Here is a 17205-nt window from a genome sequence, read left to right on the forward strand (position 1 = left end):
ACCTTATTTATGAATGACGAGTAGATAGTAGGCAACATGACGTGACATAATGTGTTACATGTGACCGCATTGTCTAGGTTGTTTTTTGCCAGTAGGATTACTTATGAAATCTCCACCTCGAGCACCTACAGAACACCCAGTGTGTGTGTTTGGGAGACATGAGTTCATAACATACAGTTCAGCATGTGGGTCTGTCACAGACTATTGCTTGTCATTGCTGCCATCCGTAGCCTACTGTGAAATAATTGTCTGTTTTGAACTCGAACATGTGGTTTCATGCTAATCTGACTTGTTTTTTCATTACCCCCCCCCCCCACCCTTCCCCTTCTATCCCTCCCTCTCCGCATCTCTGTCTCACCATCTCTCCCTCTCCAGCCCAGCGTCGTCCGCAGTGGTGCTGCTCATTGCTAACTAGGCTGCCTCCAAGCCCACAGGTACGTTCCCTCCCCCCTCCTCTTCCTCCACTTCATGCTCTATTTTTAACTCCACTCTGCAGGATCCTTCCCCATGATTCTGCCTCTCCAACCCCAACTTGCATCCCTGTCAGCACCTAACTACCATTCCAGCCGAGTGGTAGGAGCCTGTGGACCAATACCTATTTGTTAATTTATGCCCATGCTTACTCTTCTATTTTTTGTGTGTGTGTGTGTGTGTGTGTGTGTGTGTTGAAGAAACGCTGCCTCAACCAAATTTTTGTGCTTTACAGTGTGAGAGGGCACATTTTTTGTTTCCATAAGATTAGATGCGCTTTTCAGTTTGAGATTTATCCTCTTTTTACATCATATTAGTAGAAGTATAAATTAAGTGTAAAATGATGATAACATAGTGGGGGAGTTGAGGAGATGAAAGAGGAGGGAGGATATAACCACGGTCATGATTAGGATTCAAAGCCTCAATGTTTGGAGTACATGTGATGCACCGAAGCCGACTGAGAGCCACACTGACTTAAATGACTGGATTAGCAGTGGATACGTTCATTCATGTCTTAAGGGGTTTGCTTTGTTGAGCTGCCACCTTGCCTCGCATGGAGCCTGGCAGCTGCCTCGGCCCCCCCCCCCCCGCTGAGTGGAAACATAATGCACTTGTTGGACTGGACAGCTGAAGTCCGGGCCCCCCCCCCATCAGCCTCTTGTCTTTTAAGACCGCTCGACTGGCTTTTCCCGGTGCATATCCTCCCGACAGGAGCTTACAACACATATCCTCCTCCAGCGGATGAGTGCCGCGCTCTCGAAGCTATCTCTGTGTGTGGAAAAAGCTTTTTCACTTTATGATACACAGGTTGAGTGGGTGTGCATTTCGCTCACAAAAACAATTGTTGTTTAAGTTATTTACGCCTCTGTGATGGCAACGAATAGCTTGAAATGGACTGCATAGCTGTGATAGCTAGACTTTACCTTAGTGACATATATATATATATATATATATATATATATATATATAACGTTGCGTATATTTATTTAGAATAGTTTTTTTAGATATCTGTTTTTGCAAAAACAAGTTAAAACATTGTTATTATAGAGAATAACTGTATTAGGATGATGCAGCTTGCAGATGCAGCTTACAGATGCAGCTATAGCTTTCCAGGTGGCGTGAGTGTTTTATCTTAACCCATCAGAGGAGATCCCTTAATAGACATAAAGTAAATGAATTCATGCCTAATTTATTCTCAGTGATACACTTTCTATTTAGTGGTTGCCACCCTTGGGCTTGCAAGGCTTATTGGACGACTGCAGACTAAAGAACAATCAATTTTTCTTGTGAGCAAGGGGTTCAGTTCCCATGGTTACACTGTTTGTCTTTGATGTGAACGTCAAATTTGCGTCAAATATGAACTTGATCAAGGTTGTCTTTGATAAAGAAGGGAGGAGGGACAGAGATATATAGAGAGAAAAGGAATATGAAAAAGGCTCGCTCGAGGCTCATTTAAAATTCATTGAAGCCAGACTTCAGCCTATTGGCAAGCATTGTTTGGTTTTAATGATGGCCTCTCAAGAACAGATTACACTTTAAGTACCTGCTGACTTAAAAGATGAATTTCCATTTTCTGTTGTGTGATACAGACAATTGAGAGGGCTGGCCATGTCTTGATGTAAACAACATTTTGTCAACACGGTCTGCCTCGGTAATGATCCTTGTCTGTGTTCCCAGATGTGTCATTTCGGACTAAGGACAGACCCGCCTCGCATTATTCCTCCCTGACTTTCCCATGCAGAACCTACACGCTGGTAAACAGCTGTGAGAGAATCCATTTGTCAAACTCACAGTCCTTCACGGCTATAGACAACGGCTGTCGATGGGAGGCTTTTGAGTTATTATGTGCCTTACCAAAAGGAGCATGCAGCCTGTTTTTTTTTAGAGAGGTTTCTGAAGGATTTTACACACACAAGCACTCTAATACACACATTAACTCTCTGCCCTCTCTTTGTCGAGGAACATCACACACTCTCCGAGTGCTCAGTCTTTGCCTGTTCAGGAGGAACACTCTGCAGCAGATGCAATAGGCCAAGCAGTGCATTCTGGGATAATGCACACAGTCACGCTGCCAAAGTTGTGATGCTGCACTTAGTATAGGCTTTGAATGAACCACAATCATTTCAGTGCACTCCCATGCTTTAGGATACAGCCCATTCAAATGTTTTAAACTGCTCAATCATAAAACCACGCCCTTTTAACAATCAGTCTATGGCCCACTCTTGCTTCCCTGTGTTGTTCCGCTATGCTAAGTGGTAAATATAACAGGAATGCAACTTTTTATGCAAACTGAGGTACTTCCAATGATCGACATATTTTAGGTGAAAGCAGGAGTGAGTCCCAACTAGCTGTGTCAGCACTACCCTTGTAAATTGGTTCTCCTCTATGAGCCACAAGGGTCTCTCCGTCTCTCATCTTTCTGCTCCACTTTGACTTCCACCTTCTCTGCTCTCCATCTTTTTCCTCTGATGTCAGTTTCTCACTCATCTTCATTCATGCCCTCTTTTATGAGCCTGGCAAAAGCATAAATAGATCATTAATAACAGAGGCAGGTTTTTTTTCACGTCATTTCCCTTCCTCTCCGCTTGTCTCATCCCTCCTCCCTCCTCTGCTGCTGTGCCTTCTGACAGCCGAGGTACCCTGCAGCCTGCCTTGGCCAGGTACCGCACGAGATGAAAGGCCAGCGCTCTCGTTCAAAGATGCCTTCTGCTGCAGCCCTGCTCTCCATGGGCACTCAGTTGTCCCTGCCAGGCAGATGGAGAGAACGAGGGCAAGGGAAGGAGAGGGGAAGAAGGGCAAAAGAGTGAAGGAAAGATTATCGGAGACAAACATTGACAGAAAGTAGAGAAAGAGAGATCTTGAAAATATGCCTTACATCAGATCCGGAAGTGGCACCATGGTCTCTGTAGATGATCAAAGAAGCTCAGGTGAGTGCAGCTAGGGGAAGCGACGTGCCCCTGCTTTTACGCGGCCTCCAGTTTGAAGCTCCTCTCATACATCCGTACTCAGTCTGGGGATCGCCACAGGACATGAACAGGTTTTTGAAATCATTCCCGACATGTTTTCATCTCCTGACGTCTCGGATTCACACTGAGGTCTGGCTTCAGTTGAAGAAGTAACATCTTGTGCCTTCAACAAAATCCACTGAACTTCATCCCTCACGGTGAAGATTGAAATGGCTTGTTTGGCGTCAGCGCCCGATCAAGTCAGCGCTGATGTCCGAACATATTTATTCTGGATTTGTTTGTATCAGTTTGCTACGATGTAAGCAAGCTGCTCTCCCTCATGCTGAAACATATGGATCAAAGAGCAGAGCAAGTAACATTTGTTGTCTCTGTGAAAGAGAAGTTTGATCTTGAGGAAAAACATGTTAAAACATGTTATCTCGAGAAAATAACAAATTCCTTCTACTCAAACAAATCGATAGGCTGTGCTGATTCCCCAATTGAAATGGTATTGGCTTGCCACACAGGAGATGTGTCTTGCTTGTGCTCCACTACGTGGCAGTCCTCCAGTTACCATTTTTCTCTCGTCAAAATCGTCCGCTGCCTCAGCTTCCAAACTGTTTTAAAGCCGTTACTGGACCAAATCAAAACACAGCGTTGTGCTTGCAGGCCCAAACATACATTTATTAGCTTCTGTCAGGAAAGTCATTGCCTGGGAATAATTGGAAACTTTAAGCATAAAAGACATATCGTATGTTTGCCGTCAGAATGTAAACGATTTGCTTCTTTGAAATAAACATCGTGATCGCATTGTCCTCCGGGATTGGAAGGAGGACAATCGGGGGGGATCTTTGGTATACCTACATAAATCTTGTCTGAAGACAAGCTAGATAATGCACTGTGGGTCTGAGCTGGGAGATTTAGCCTCTGGATGCTGCGGTGACGGGAGATACTGAGGGGAGGCGCTGCGGGCACTAAAATAACTGACAGTTGGTCATTACGAAAGACGCAGGTGGGCCAAAAATCAATCACGCCGAGACTGGCCTGGACTGTTGACAGATGCCTGACGTCTGCTTGATGAAGACCTCCGCTGTTCCTCTGAGTGATGGAGAGGAGGAGAGTGGATTGCAAGGGGAAAGAGGGAGGATAAGAAAAGAAGGCATGGAGGAGGAGTGAAGACAATAATGAATCACAGAATCACAGGAATCAGCAGGAGAGAAGCAGAAGGGTTGAGGAACTGTACATGTTAAGGAGTAGATATGGAGGAAAGCTTGAGGAAATGGGAGGAGGTCAGCATTTCATAGAGCAGAGGGGAAAAGGAGAGAAAGAAGGGCAGGCCGAAGAGCAAGGCTTTTGCCAACACCTCAGGTCGAGCTGTCATTGGACATGGCTACCGTTGCCGCAGCAGCACTTCAACAGCGCTGCGTGCAGGTTTTTGGAGCGGGACGCTTATAGGCTATTTCATGGTGTCTGCGCTAACTGTATGAGAAAATACCTCAAGTGTGAAATGCCACTGCATTATTGGCCCGCACTCAATAACTGGGAGCACTTTATTAAATGTTTCTACTCATTTAAAAAATGTGTATATCAAGGGGAATTCTGTACTGCGGGACAATGTCGGGGACGTAAATGCACTTTTAAAGGACGGCCAAAGTCCAATGAGATTCATTTCAAACTGTTTCTGGTGAATTTACTGAGAAATAACTTGAAACAAAATACAGATTGTTCTGCTCCACATGTTTACTTTATGGATAATGCACATTCATGGCAGCGCTGCACTGGAAACCCATTCCAGCGTCTTTGTGTTTCGTTCTTTAGAGTTTGCTCAATGATTAGCACTTCATTTGAAGAAGTATTGATTTTGACAGTCTTTGTTAACACATAATGACAATCCACTGAGCCTCCAGTCTCCTCGGCAACGCCCTGCCTTTCAAAGCTCCTCAAGCTCAAGTAGATGGGACCACACCTCAGCCGGAGGGGAGGTGTTCAGGTCAAGTGCATAAACGGTGCACATGCAGTATGATGCGCATGACAAGAGAACATGCCTCAAACCCTTTTTTTTTTTTAAAGCATGAGGTCATTTGCTGCTAAAACAAGAATTAAGCAATTTGAAGAAGTTGAGTAGGACATGCAATCCGTGCTGAATATGAATAATAAATTGAGGGAAAGATTGTGGGGGTTTTCAGTTGCTCATTTCTTCGGTCTGAATTATGCATAACTCTTCCCTTTGCTGCTGCTGCTACTGCGTCTACTGTATGTTGCACTTGATACTTTGTTATTGACAATTATCTTCTTACAGAGATGAATGTGCCCGTTAGCCTCATTTTGATCTCAAACTAATTGTAACAATTATTATAATTTACCTTGACAGTCCCCATTTGAAAGAAGGCAGCAGTGAGACAGGGACGATGGCATGCAGGTTCCACTCAGATTGGGTTTGCAACCATCGTATTCTTTTTGGTTTGCTTCAGATACGTTTTCATTTTTACAACATGTCGATTTGTTTGTTTGTTGTTCGGGAACAAATTATGATTCCAGCAGCCACAATCTTCTACAAATACCTCTCACATCCATTCAGTCCACATGTGCTTTGAATGGTTTCACATGTGAACATGTAAATCAGATTATAGATATGATTGTGTCATATTTCATGCAATTTGCCAAAAGCTTGCATGAAAAAAGATTCGACATGCTACAGATGCATTTTTTGCCATCCTTCTGTTTATGTTAATGAGTGCTGCACAGCTCCTAGCATACACCGCACTGTGTAGAGTCTTAACCACGCATGACGCCGGCTCCTTACTTTCCCTTAATCACTATTCATTTCTTCTCTATACACTCGACCCCCCTTCCTCCCTCCCACCCCCGTCTATGTTTTCTGTCTCTTTTCTTTTATCTCCTGCTTTAATCAAGCATCCCATCGCAGACCCAGGAGGACAGGGGGATAATGAGATTAGGCCTGTACATGTTTACACTTTCTGATTTACATTGAGCTTTCCCTGTCTTTCTCTGTCTGACCCATATTTTCTCTGCCTCCTCCGTGTTTTCGCTTGTTATGTCTCCAGTCTCCCTCACAGGCTTTCTTTGCCTTTTGCTGCGGTAGCAGTGTCCACACACACACACACACACACACACACACACACACACACACACACACACACACACACACACACACACACACGTTCACAAGTAATGTTATCCACTGTGCACCAGTGATGTTTTTATTCCAAGGCTGCAGTGTTAGATCTGATTATTTCAGTTCAGCTGACTGTATCATACATAATTTGTCATTCTCTTTTGCTTGTTTTGCATGGGACTACTGTTGTGTGTGGGTTATGTCATAAAAAAATCACAAGGGGACTTTTTTTTATGGTGACTCCAGTGCCGTGTGCATGCGAGTGTGTGTATATATATGTGTGAGTGTGAATGTGTGTGTGCACATGAAGTATATACAGTGACTGATCATGTTGAGCACTTCTCCTCCAGTCGTCTGTCATCGAAACTGTCCTCAGTGCAGCCTCCCTTCATGTCACCCGGTAGTCTGAGAACCACTCAATTGTTTTACAAGGTGGAGCTTTCCAAACAGGGGAGAAGAAGATACTATGGCCACAACAAATGCAATGCGGAGAGTCCCAGGTTTTAGCAGCCACTCCTTGTGAGGAAGCATAAGGTCTTTGCAGGAGGGGAAATGAAATCATAAGTGCTTAGCAGGAGGGCCCTGTTGATCCACTGTGATGGAGATAAGGTGAGTGAGACCATTCCAAATGTCTGTAATCCTAAACGACTTCCGTGGTACCCAGGGGATGTGAGATACTCATTTTGCATAATTGACCATATCTGCATAATTGACCAATGCTAAGCACTCTATTTTGGAATGTCTTATTAATTAAAGGCCTGATCCGTGATCCAAATGTAATCGGAGGCATAGTGCCATTGCCACACATCAAAAACACTGAAACCAGCCGTCACTCTCGAATCGAATCGACTTCTAAATAGTTTACGTCGGTAATATATGTAGACCAGAAAAGAGAAGCTGGCGTTACAGCACACATAGAGCGACATCATTCCCTGCTCAGGTAGACACGACTCCTCTTTATCTGCACAAGGAAGATAGTTGTTTGGCGCTATATTAATGCTCTGAAAATGTAACTTAGCACCTTTTCATATCAACCATTTGTATTTCAATCATCTATTTTCTTATAAATAACAGGTGTGTGCTCGTTCATCAAATTCAATTCAATTTATTTTTGTATAGCCCAAAATCACAAATTTGCCTCAGAGGGCTTTACAATATGTACACATTTGACATCCTCTTGTCCCGGGACCCTCACATCGGAACAGGAAAAACTCCCCAAAAACCCCTTTAACGGGGAGGAAAGAGGAAGAAACCTGTGGGAGAGCAATAGAGGAGGGATCCCTCTCCCAGGATGGACAGAAGTGCAATGATGTCATGTGTAGAACAGGATAGTGAATTACAACACATGCAATGTAATTACAGCACATTCAATGTATGACACAAATCAATCTTGTCATCTTGTTTGGATGTGTGGACCTTCGATAGGAGAATGAATATGCAGTAATGGGGAAGTTTGTAGGTTGCGGTCAAATAATTCAGTGCCGTGCTCGTCTCACTCCCACGTCTTGCCCTCTACCACGTCTGTGAAGTCTGGTTCAGACACACACACACGCACCCAGGTTGTTTCCTGCACATCGTTTGCTTCACACTGCTGTTTCTGTGAGCCATTTTAGATCCGCCCCCGTAGTTCATTAGGTCGTTATAAAGTAAAATACAGAATATTAATAGTGCCACTGCAGTATGGGGACCCACTAACTGTTAAGAGCTGTTGCCTATGTGTCCCAGTTGGGCTGTATTTTAACCTAACTGCAACACACACACACACACACACACACACACACACACACACACACACACACACACACAAACAAGTCATGGTCTAGCCTCTGAAAAGCAACCACTTTGCTGCCTGTGATACAGTCTGGTGCTGCGAGGCCACCAGTGTTATGGTGAACCAAAACAATCATTAGTGAATGAATGAAAGCAGCTCGTGTGATCCGAAAGATTCTGACATCTGACAACAAGCTGCGTGTTCCCAGGCCCGGGCAGCTACTCGAGCAGAAAACACAAACGTGACATAATGGAAACAAGATTTTAGAGCTGAATTTGAGTCCGGATTCTTTTTGAAGGTTTCAGGCAGCCGTGGTAATAAATATCAGCTGGAGTTACAGGAGTGTTACGATGATGTCAGGAGACATTGGTTGGGCTTCCAAAGAGGATGCTTGGTGCTGGATTGTGTTTCTGTTTTGTGGTGATATGTGTTGGTTTTGGATTTAAGGTTGACCATCTGACTTTTTATCTTCTGTTTTACTTTTTTATATGCACTGTGGTCGTGATGATATGCTGTGAAAGCTGCTACGAGGAGCTTTCATTCTGTGTTGGTTTTGGCGTTGCTGTTTCCAAACACCAGACTCTGAAAATGATAGCAAGGACTCAAGTTTCTAGGTGGTGCACTGACACATCATTGCATATTTCACCGTATAGTGAGCTCGTACTCTACAGATTAACTTCATGTTAAAAGCTCTAGTCTCCACCAGATATCCAACTATTTTTGACAAATTGGTTGTGCATGTTTTTCGTCTGCTAATCTTAATGAGGTGGCCCAAAGACCCTAAATGCATCTCAATTCTTCAACATTATCTAATATAAATTAGGTTTTCGAAACATTACTGACTAGATAAGCACTTTAATTATGACAAATGTGTTAAGGGCCTAGAAAAGCTCATTAAGTCACTGTTTAGATTTGTCAATGTGTCCTGGGTGTGTACAATGAGTCCAAGCTCGCATTTCAGCTGCAAAGGTCAAATAATTAGTCGGATAATTTTATCTGAATATATTTCAGCAATTTAAATTGACATATTCTCATTTCTTGGGTTGTACAGAAGTGCCTCTTATTTCACGAATGAAGATTATGCTGTTGGTGATAAACACCCACTAACCTGCTGCTATGTCCATCCAAATGACCTTATGAGGAATGCGTAAACAGGTGTAAAGTGGACATTGTATGTTCCTCATTTTGTGTTTTTTTTGTACAGTAGTCGTCCCTCCTTAGGTTTGGCTCTGTGTCTGTGGACAGCCTGTGTTCGGCTCCAGTCTGTCTTGGTGTGGAGCCAGAGGGTGAAGAAGGCAATGGGACTTTGATAAGAAAGTCTGGGCATTCCCTCCACTGGGTATGCAACCCTGAAATAAAATGATTGCCACGGCTACTGAGGACTGTACGTATTATTATCACACCACAATAGTTGGAGACGCATGCAGGCACAGAATGGCAGATTACCCTCTTGAGGTTTCTGCACTCGGTCGAAAACTTGCTCCGTTCCGAAGGGAACAAAGGCTTTTTCATGTCTCTGCTGCGAGTGTTTTCCCCGATCCCTTCATGTTGCTGCAGCACACAGACAGCCTGGTGTTGTACAATGAGTCCCCGATGATTTGTGGGCTGGGAGAGGAAAGAGGAAGAGAGGAGCTGATGCATTTCCTCTGGACACGCACTGTGTGGTGGTGTTGGTGATTTGTCGTGCATTCCTAAGTGCGCAACCACACACACATTGTTAAAGTACTGGCACTGGTGGTAATTTGATATGTAATATTACCCATGCCTGGGCCACTGTAGCACAATAGTGAGGGCGAGTCTCCAGTGGCCGGTTTGTCTTCTGTCGACAGCAGCTTCAGTCCTCATGCCTGCCCTCATTCTGTCTTTCGTTCTGTCTTTTCATCACATTTTTCAACATGCATTTTGTTTTCTAAGGGAACCGTTATTTATTTAAATACAGTCAAATAAACGCTGCTTCAATTAAATTTTGCCGTACAGTGAGTCAGTGTCCCAGCAACCTGTGACAAAATGTGGTGATTCCCAATTGACTTTTTTTAAGATCTTTTCAAGTGCTGTGACAGTTGAAGCTATTGCATGTCAAACTGATGTCCCCAACTTAAGTTGGGAGTTCATCATCGATTCCTTTCCTCGTGTCTTAATCCCTCCCACTTGAGATGCGAGCAGATGGGGGCAAGGAAGCGACACGAGGAGAGAGGAGTCAAGGCAACAGTTGTAAACAAAATGGGACAGCAGGGCTTTGGGGCCGTCGTTTTAAAGCGACGTCAGTTCTTTCTGAAGTATGGCAGACTTCATCTGTCCATTGTGTTTGATATAGCCTGCCACTGTATTTGATTATCTCTGTCAGATGAGCATAACAGTGTTCATAACAACTTATGCATTTACTATTTATTCAATTCACGACATGGCATAAGGTGTTGCACCTCTTTTATACGTCTTCTGCAAAGGATACACCCGTGCATTCTCGCTCATTGCTCCTCCGGTAAGACTCCGCTCTCCTCGACATGCATTTTTTAGGAAATGAGACATCCTTCAAGATTGAGATCTCTTCATGGGTCACAGCCAGGAGCACGTGAACACTACGAGGCACAAACTAGAGAAGTAAGAACAACGGGTGGACTCAACAGCTTGCTGGGATGGATGTGGGCCTTTTTAAAATGATGCATGACAAGGAGCTCCAGCGGCAGTAGCAGCAAGTAACCGTGTCGCTTTCAGGTGAGCGTGTGGCAGCAGAAGATCTAACAAAGCACTGACAGCTTAGATACGCCTCTGCGATGACAAGGGTGTGTTGGATATATGTATGCAGGAGAAAGAATATGCCATGTGAGCGAAACGGCAGAATCGATGTGACGACCTGAACTCGTTTGCAGGCTTTGCTGTTTTTGTTCATGAAATAATAATAAAGTTTTGTACAGTAGTAGTCCCTCCTTCGGTTTGGCTCTGTGTCTGTGGACAGCCTGTGTTCGGCTCCAGCCTGTCTTGGTGTGGAGCCAGAGGGTGAAGAAGGCAATGGGACTTTGATAAGAAAGTCTGGGCATTCCATCCACTGAGCACACACACACACACACGCACACACACACAGAGCAGTTGTCATTCAAAGGACACACCATTATTTCATCAGACGAGGTCACCGTGTCTTCAGTTTGCTTTACACTGCCAGCTACAATTTTTAGTTTTCTCATACCTGCTTTAGATCTGATCCTGTCACCAATGTGACACAGATTTGACCTGTTTATGGATTCTACTCAAGGTAGTATGTCGACAGCAGCACAGAGGACACTTTGGGCACTTTTATGCTACAGTAGATAGTTTGCAGCTGGCTAAGTGACCAGTTAGAAAGGCACACAACGTTTAAGTGTAACTTTAAGGACTTCAGAGGGTAAAGCATCCCATCTTAGTTCTATTACAGTCCAAATGCCACAAACATTTAACAACCCACAGTAACAACACACAACCTTCCACTTGAAGGTTTCTAGTATTCCATGTGAGCGTAACGGCAGACTCAATGTGACTACCTGAACTGGTTTAGCAGGCGTTTGGATGTTTTAATGAAATTTGCCATAGTCACATGGAGTATGGTGTAATAACCAGCTCGTATTGCAGTAGCAAGTGAGTCTCACTGGCTGAAGTTAGCGTGAAAGACTGAAAAAATGGAATGGAATGGACTGCCATCAAAAATGAGCAATAACGTACCTCTGACCAATTACAGCACAGCAGCAAGTGGTTGCTCTGCACAAACTACAAGTTAACATCCTCTCTGTCCAGCACCACAGATGACTGAGTTCATTCAGAGTCCTGGACGAGGCCGAGGCTGCCTCCGTCACTGTTGGCAGTCGCAAAAATCCAATGTCCACATGGTTGGTGAAGATATCCGAGTGACGGCACTGGTGGATGCCTGGAGCTGGATCCAGGCTAAATCTGTGCAGTCAATCAGCCAACCAGTCTGTCAGGCTCAAAGCATAGAAGACCTGTTGAGATCCAAAATGCCCTCGGTGGGAATTCAAGTTTAACACACAGGCTACTTGCTCAAACCCAATAACGATTTATAACCACACACAGAAAATATGTCGGTTTGGCTGGAAACACCACCTTGGTTTCTCAGTGACAAGATGTCCCAATATCTTAGGTGGAAAAACAAGCACGAGTCTACCTGTCAGACAGACTCGTGTACAGTAGAGAACGACTTGCACACTGGGAGGCCCATTTAGCTGCAGACAGGAAGACAGGGTTTGCCAAAGACGGTATCCACAAACAGTTATCAAGACACGAAAAGGCATGACATCTGTGTTTGTAGATGTATTGAATATAGGCTGACGGGTAAATATAGTAAACAGTGAGCTCAAAGAAACAGACGGGTACTTGGACGATTTTGGGTGGCTCTTGTTGACAGTTGTAGAAGCACACCTGCTTGTTGGGCCACACCTCGTGTGGCACTAATTACCCACAGCAGCTACTGTGTTACACCTTCATGCCACTGATGCGTACTACACTGGATGCTCATTTGACTCGCTGGTAAACTATTAGATTAGAGCTTTGATCAGGCCGAAAAATCGGGCCCGACCCTATAACCTGCATAGCTTCTGTCCGAGAACAACCCTGAATGACTGCAGCAGTTTTGGCCCAAAGCCCTGTTATTAACACACAAGTTTCCACTGTAAAAAAAAGACATTTAAAAAATACATTAAAGGAGCAGTGTGTGGGATTTAATGATATGTAGTGGTGAGGTTGCAGATTGCAACCAACTGAATACCCCTCCGCTCACCACTCCCTTTTCAAAGCGTGTCGGAGAACTTACCGTGGCCTTCAGGTAACGTAACAAACGCGGAAGGACGCGCTCCAGAGCCAGTGTTTGGTTTATCCGTTCTCAGGTAGACTCTTTTGAGGAGGATCCGCTTCCTATGTGGATATGAAAGGCTCATTCCAAGCCAATAAAAAAACAATGATTCTTAAAGGCGATGATGCGCTAATGAAAACATAGGAATTCATTTTATACCCAGCGGATCAGGTCGTAACCAATCGGGTCAGGGCAGAGAATTAAAGCTCCATATTAGATTCATGTTTTTCATACTTCCAAAATCTGACTGTATGACTTCAGTGTCCAATAAGTCTATGATCAGTGATGCCTCAAAAGTGACTTCAGTAAAGGTTGGTTTATTGGGATTATGCATATAAACTTCTGACTTTGATAATGTCAGATGCTTGATCATTTGACATGACCAGTGGGGAGTCATTTTTGAAAGCAAAAAGTCATAAACAATAAATAAATAATTTGTCTCTTACACACTGTTAATACAGTTTGTTGAAATGTCAAATAGACCTTCCTAAACTCTGTCAGTGCCTGTAGCAGTATGCTATCAGTTTTGAGCATCAATATTACATTACTCATTACATCTGTCTGTTATCATAAGGCACTCACAGTTTACCCGCAGGGCAGATGCAGAGAGCAATGCACGGAGAAGGAACAGCACTACAGGCAGCGTTAGGTCGGCTGGATGCAGGGCAGGCTGGCAGAGAGCAGCAGCAGTCTGCTGGAAAGCTCTGCAAAAACCTCTTAACCTCTGCACCGCTCTCAAGCACACACTAAAGCAGCGGAACACCGACATCACACCCGCTGCTCGGAAAACAAAGTCGTCGTGATTCTCTGATATATTTTTGGGAGTATACGATGTCTCCGGTGTGTGCTATCCTTTAGAAATTCGATGGGAGTACTACAATGAAAATGTGGGACGTATAAACAACCATTAAGTAACAGACCGACTGTGTCATGTGTAGTAGCATCACACTCACACTAAAACACACAGGCATTATGGCACACAGACACAGAGACAATCATGGAATTTATCCAGGAAATTAAAGTGCGATATCGCCGTTATTATAAACCCAAATTTGAATCTATGAATATTTGGGTCCTTTTTACTTTTGCAATTGAATAGTATTACCTCCCTGTATTAGTTATTGATAGTAGGCTCATGAACAACGCAGGGCTTTTAATATCTGAGGCCTGCTTTATTACCCGCGGTTGCAAGAGGATTGTGGTCATTAATTGACTCGTCATGCAGGCTGGAAAACTGCTGTCATCTGCTCTTAACAACTGCCTCTCTGTGAAGGTGATGTGTGACCTCATGGTGTGACTTTTGCTACCATAGCAACGCTGGTTGCTGTCATGCAACTTCATCCCACAAGCCGTAAACCAGTCCATAGTTGTTCTCACCAACATTTGCCCTCCGATTTATCGGTGATTATCCAATAAACTGTATGCATGAGTGTGGCGTGTAGTCTGCTGCCCCTCAACACAGGAGTTATTCGGCCATAGTGACAGCAAGTCGTTTCAGTTTGGAGTAACGCGGACGGCACTGTTCAGCACAGACGCTGCTCTATCTGCTGGCTTTTGCTTTTTGTATTGTGTGTGTAGGAGGAGTCGCTTTCCTGTGATTCTCTCGCGCCCTCTCTCGCGCGCGCTCTCTCGCGCTCTCGCTCGGTTTGTCTCTTTCCCTCTTTCTCTCTTTCCCTCTCTCATTTTTCCAAAGTTGAATATTCCGCTTGCAGGGCGCCGTCGCTAGCGGAGCGGTGCAGCCCCGCTGACTGAACGCACCGGGCTGGTCTTTTTGGTTTTGTTGCGCGCAGACTTTGGGAGAAGGGAGTCCTCGACAGTATCCAACCCTCCTGTCTGTCCGCTTCTCCCGTGTTTCTTCTAACTTCGTTTCGGGCTACTTTCAAGATGACAGAAGAAAAGAGAGTTCGGCATGCAAAGCTGGTAGGTGTCTACTAGCTACCCCTCAGAGAGGTGTCTGGTTCTGGTTCTGGTTCTGTGTGGGTTTCAGGGTTTAGTTGTGGCGCTGGGGCGAGAGAGGCGCACGGGAACTAGAAACGGGCACCGGTTGTTATGTTTTCCTCCATCCTCTGGGAGTTGTCGTATCATTTGAATGGACCAGATTCAGACGGACATGTCTGAAGTATATGGACAGATTTGTGTTGTTGGTTTAGTAAGCTGCCACATTATACAGCAGCATCCTGTGTCTATAAACGTGTGCTGACAGTGACACATTAAATCAACTGGTTTTCTCACTGGGATCATTTCCAGTTATTTTAGTAAAATTACATAATTGTTTACATTTAGCTTTGAAGCCCCCTGTAACTGTACCATACTTCCCGGACCCGGCTGCCCTGCTGCGCAGTGTTAGAATGATTCAGCAGTTAGATTCATGTGTTACTGTCATGCTAAAGCACGTGAAACAGCTCTGTCCCTCTGCCTGTGTTTGGGGGTTTTAGGCTCAGTTGGAGAGCTGAAACAGACACCTTTTACATTTATGTTTTACATTTTATTCGGGTTTTGTTCGGAATGATATAAGCATCTTCATGGCATCCTCATTCTTCCAACAGAAAAGCAGTGGCCTGAACTGTTCTTGTAACATTTTTGTAGATTTTGAGGTGCGTCTTTGAAACTTGACAGTGAACTTGTTGTGATTGTGTATTTTCCACAGTAATATTAAATGCACATGCAGTTTTTAGTCTTTCCTTTGTTTTTTTTTCGACTGGTCTGAACTCTGAAGCAATGAACACTGACTTAAAAATCAAAAAGAAATCAAATCAAAGAAGTGAGCCGGTGCCCCAGAATTAATACCCTGTCAAATTGTGATGAAATGCACAAAGTTGTCAGCAGAGTGTTGGAGTGTCGCTGCACGTAACTCGGCTCATGCGGTGTTGAACTGTGTTGTGATGATCCCGCTGAGCTCAGCTGACAGCGTGAGGGAACATGCCTGTTGTTGGGCTGCTTTGAATGCCTCTGCGTGCTGAAGTGTTGGCAGCATTAACGAGGAAGGTCAGCGCTCTTGTTAGGAGATGAACGGAGTGCACCTTGAGAAGTGAGCTGCTTTTTATGTGTCTCTAACCTTGACTTAAATCAGTGTCTCTTTGCTGAATCTCAAGTCCTGTTTCCAGGTTGATACTCTGCCTCTCTCTTTGTCTCTCTCGCCGCCATCTCTTTGAGCGAAGCAAAACCTCGGCAAGGTGGACGAAGAGCACAAACCCAGTCAACCCTATGTGTCTGTAGTAAAGCCATAAAGCAGATGCCCCGTCTCGTACCATTACACAACATGGCTCATCGGGCCGATTACACATCGGCACACTCATGTATGCTCCCATCTCAAATAAACTACAGTCAATGCTCCAGGCTGCTATCTTATACCTTCAAAAGTCGCACATTCTCTTTCCTGACTGTCTATCTTTAGGTTTGTTCTCGCTCTCTCTCTCTCTCTCTCTCTCTCTCTCTCTCTCTCTCTCTCTCTCTCTGAGGAATAAAAGGTGCTGTTCCCTGTCTGTGCTCAAAGGCACATTGCAAAGCTCACTTTGTTTCTATTTGGTTTCGCGTTCCGTCTATTCAACAAAGACAGACAAGGAGATTAAGAGACACTGGTGACTTTAAGGAAACATTGTTGTCCCATTGAATTGAATGGATCAAGGGAGAAACGTTTGGCATTACACAAAGCTTTAATGCCGGATGTTTGGATTGTAAAAGGCGGGTTCGGGTTATATATCTAAAAAATATATATATCTCAGATTGCCCTCTGGCCATTTGTTACAGTTAGCGACTTGTGCCATGTCGCTGATTTATCATGGTGTCTGCAGGTTGTTATTAGATCGTACATTATATGTGTTCCTCACCTTTACTCAAGGTCCTCAAAAGTCCTTGAAGACTTAAAAATGAAGTCGATTGTTCAGCAGCTTATAAATGAGTTTCAGTGTTTGAGTTATTATTGTGTTCTTTGGATTTGTCTGTTTTTATAACAGCAGCAATACCCACGAGGCCAAGCTTTTATGCTTGGGTACAAAAGTGATATGTTTGCAGCATTGAAGTTGGTATGATCACAGTATGGAATGCTCTTGTG

General features: G+C 44.2%; 1 protein-coding gene across 3 annotated transcripts in view; it reads left to right on the forward strand.

Moving 5' to 3' along the window:
• The first annotated feature begins 373 nt into the window (after positions 1-373).
• mid2 (midline 2) overlaps positions 374-17205 on the forward strand; it is a 99159-nt gene continuing 82327 nt past the window's right edge. For 2 of the 3 annotated variants that reach the window (XM_079269122.1, XM_079269124.1), the window contains exon 1: positions 14958-15074. The gene's annotated coding sequence lies outside the window, so the exon portion shown is untranslated. Of the gene's footprint in view, positions 435-14957; positions 15075-17205 lie in introns of those variants that run through there. The other variant, XM_079269123.1, reaches the window with a different exon arrangement.

The sequence above is a fragment of the Melanostigma gelatinosum genome (assembly GCF_949748355.1).
Source record: "Melanostigma gelatinosum genome assembly, chromosome: 5".
NCBI classification, from domain to species: Eukaryota; Metazoa; Chordata; class Actinopteri; order Perciformes; family Zoarcidae; genus Melanostigma; species Melanostigma gelatinosum.